The following is a 3,954-nucleotide window of genomic DNA, read 5'->3' as shown; positions in this document are numbered from 1 at the left end:
TCATCTCCACATTCGAAGGGTCTCCTTCCTTCTGCCTCTCGTTGGCGTGCGTCCCTCTCAGGCCTTCTCCTGAGAGGAGGGGAGGACTCAGCTCCGCCATTCTCTCCTCTCCCTCCAAGGGTGGGCCTCACTCTCGCGAGGTTTACACGTGGTCGCCCCTGGCGAACTCGGGGGTAGGGATGATGCCCAGCACCGTGTCGATGAAGAAATGGAGGCCCAAAGAGACGTGCTCAGGTTCCCGGGGGGCGGGGGGGGAGGGTGGCGCGGGGGGTAGGGATCCAGCCCACTGTCCCTCTGACTCGGAAATTCACGGTCACTTTGCTCCATCGAGTTCTCCTACCTTTGAAATGACGTTTGAAAGATGCCTAGAATTTACAGTATGATGAGCTGGCAACTCTAGAAACGGTCGCCCGCCTTCTGCGCTTGCTCCCCAAATAATTGCAGTGTTCCTCGGCGTCTCTGGGTGGTTACTTTATGGAGGAGTCTTTGGAATGTTCCACAGGTTATGATGTTTTTGCTTTGGTGGACGTAAGAAATGTTCAGACCTCTCCCTCCCCATCCCGCCCCGAGAATTGTTATGAGTTAATTTGAGCCAAACTGACAACAATGCCGGGAAGCGAAATCCCCAAGGATTGGGAAGATGCTGCGGAGAGTGGCAGTTTTGCAGCTTATTTTATAGCCGGGAGTCGAAGGAGAGGCACAGGAGGGTGCGTGACACCCATGGGTGGTGGGTGAGGGGGCGGGAGATAGCACAGCCGGGAAATCGCTGGGATTGGAGCCGAGAGTGAAACGCGGGGACACTTACTTCTTGTCTCCTGTGGGTTCGGGGTGGTGAACAATCCACAGCCCGTAGAGATGGCATTCGGGGAACAAGACAGCCGTGAGGCTCCTCTGAGCTCGTGTTCCCGGGGAGATGGTGCCCCGAGAGGCCCAGGAGAGACGATTGCTCTCCATCGCCAGGGCCCGTGATCCTAGACACAGAGACATGGACAGCCCGCTGTGGCGGAAGATGGGCCTTGGCCGGGGGAGCCACAGGCCGGGGCCGTGACTGCCGCCAGGACCTGCTCTTGCTCAGGGGTTTTCATGACCAGAGCATCCTGTGTGGTTCCTTTGGCCTCCGAGTCTGTGGGGCCGCCACGCTGGCCTCCCGGAGCTCGTCAGGTGAGCCTGAGGCCGGGCTGTGCCCACGGAGGAGGGGTCAGCAGCGGGTTAGGGACGCAGAGTTAACGGACAGGGAAAGCGACTCCAGCGTCTCTGGGGTGTGGCTCCCCTTCCAGCCAAGAAGGGCAGTGGTCGGCTGTGACATCCCCACTCGGCCTCCGACCCACAGACGATGCTCAGTGAGCCACGCCGGCGGGGACCCTTTCAAACGGGCTTGGACACAGCGACCCCCCAGGGGCAGCCCCTCCACTTCAGTTCTCCGGGGGTCCCCCTGCCTCCATCGGTTCAGACGCCCCCTGAACTAAGATGCCGCCTCCATAAGCGCCGTGACAGCCCCCACACGAGGACATACTCGTCAAAGACAATTACCTCGCGCCGTCACGGCTCACAGATCAGTGTGAAGCCCCTTTAGCACGGTGTCCACTCCTGTTAGCGGAACCAGGAGGAAGGGAGGGGACGCGGCATTCGTGACAGCCCCCCTCCTCCCACCCCCCGCCCACCCGGCACCCCTGCTGCAGGGGAAACCTCCGGCAGCATCCCCTTCACTCGTCACTGACTCCTTCCGGACGTCCTCGTGGGTCTCGCACAACGATGCTGAAGCGCGAATTCCCGCCATATCACCAGGCAGAGGGGAGCCAGGGGGAGCCAGCAGCTATGCTTTGGGGAGGAAGCGGTGTTCCCTGGAAAGGGCCCCCAGAGCCCTGACATTGGAGGAAATGTGCTTTCAGGGGACAGAGAAGTAGACGATAGAGCCCCCTGGGGCCGAGCGCCTTCTTTCGAAGGCTGGTGGGAGCGTGTACATCAAGCATGTCAAACTCAGGGCCGGCGGGCCGCATGCTGGGCACCTACTCTTTGTTCTTTTTTAAAAAATATATTTGTATTGATTTCAGAGAGGAAGGGAGAGAGAGAGAGAGAGAAATATCAAAGATGAGGGAAAATTACTGATCGGCTGCCTCCTGTACACCCCACCCTGGGGATGGAGCCCACAACCCGGGCCTGTGCCCTGACGGGAATTGAACCGTGATCTCCTGGTTCCTAGGTCGATGCTCCACCACTGAGCCACCCGGCCGGGCGAGGACACCTACTCCTTGCTCTTAAGGGGAGACAGGCTCTGCTGAAGGCGGTTGAGAGCCGGGGGCTCTTTTCCCAGAGCTCAGCATGAAATCGTCTCCGATGGGAACTCAAGCAAGAAGGCAGGATCCAAAAACTCATTTTGGCAACTGGGACAAAGTAACAGACTTTCAAGGTCCCCAGGCCTCAGAGACACCCTGCACATGACCGGGACCCTGTCCTGGCGGCTCCGAGTGCGGGCTCTGCCTGCCGGGCGGGCGGGGCAGTAGAATACCAGGCGTGCTCGCCGTGGGTCACCCTGTGCATCCGAGATTCCAGAACAAACAGCGAAGAACACAGCTCACTCGCTGGTGCGCACACTGAACCGGACACGTGACCCAGCAGCGTCCCCATTGTGCCTTGGTGGGGCGAGGGGGGCGGGGGCGGAAGGGGCGACCTGGTTCTGTGGCTCCATCATATTGTAACGGGGCGGAACCTGGCGGGGCTCCAGGCTCTGTGTGGCCCGACGCCCCCGCCGAACTGCTCCCCATCCTCACTCGGTCCGGCCAGGTCCTCCGGCCCCGCCACAGACGGCCGCTCAGTGCTGGGCGCGGATTTTTCCCCCTCGAAATGAGGACAACATGTTTCCAAACCCCTGGAGCCTGAGCTGCAGGGGCCCCGGAGGCCTGCCTGCCTGCCTCCGTGTTGTGGTTGTACCGATTCCCAGACTCGGGGGGGAGAGTGATTTGTGCTCTTGGCAGCCACGGGCCTGTTCATTTTTCCGTGGACTTTCCAGCTTAAGTTGAGGGCGGGCCAGGAAAAGGGAATGCAAAACAGATCTGCGGACGTGCGGGGTGTGCGCCGCGTCCCGTCCGAGCTCTGGGTGGACCTGCAGCCGGCACGGGCCGGAGAGCCGCCCGCCCGGGCCAGCTCCCGCCAGGACCGTGATCTCGGGTGGGCTGTTCGCCTCCCGGCGCCTCGATTCCCTTTTAGACAGAAATGGCCTCAGAGGAAAGGAGCTCGGGCCTCTGCAGGTCTGACTTCCTGTGACGGGCCCTTCCCCCATGAGGGCGTGGGAATGTGCCGGGTCTGCCACGGGCACGCGTCCTGCTGGGTCGTAGGCGCAGAAAAGAGAACCGCAGCTCCTTAAAGGGGGGAGCCTCGCCTCTCGCGGGAAGGCCCCCAGCGAGATCCTTGTGCAGAGACGTGTGCGGGGAGGGGGGCGGGGCGGGTTGCTGCTCTGCTTTGCCTTTCGGCTCCGTGTGATTGCCGTGCAGTGCAGCCCTGGCATTTCCCATGCGGCTCAGTGCCTGGGTGTAGGGCCGGCTGCGCTGGAATGAAGGAAGGAGGAAAGATCCGGGCGCACCCGCCAAGTGCTGACCACACTGCTGAGTCAGCAGGAGCACATGGGGCGGGGGCGGGGGGCAGGGGAGCAATAAATAATCAGCGCTTGGCAGTGGGTCCAGTGCGGGGAGCTCTGGGCGTGTACTGGGAGCTCTGGGTGTACAGGGAGCTCTGGGTGTACTGGGGGCTCTGGGCGTGTACTGGGAGCTCTGGGTGTACAGGGAGCTCTGGGTGTGTACTGGGAGCTCTGGGCGTGTACTGGGAGCTCTGGGTGTACAGGGAGCTCTGGGCGTGTACTGGGAGCTCTGGGCGTGTACTGGGAGCTCTGGGTATGTACCGGGGGCTCTGGCATGTACTGGAGGCTCTGGCGTGTATTGGGAGCTCTGGGTATGTACCGGG

This window comes from Myotis lucifugus, unplaced genomic scaffold, assembly GCF_000147115.1.
Source record: "Myotis lucifugus unplaced genomic scaffold, Myoluc2.0 scaffold_1107, whole genome shotgun sequence".
Lineage (NCBI taxonomy): Eukaryota > Metazoa > Chordata > Mammalia > Chiroptera > Vespertilionidae > Myotis > Myotis lucifugus.
Note: the sequence above shows the minus strand (reverse complement) of the source record.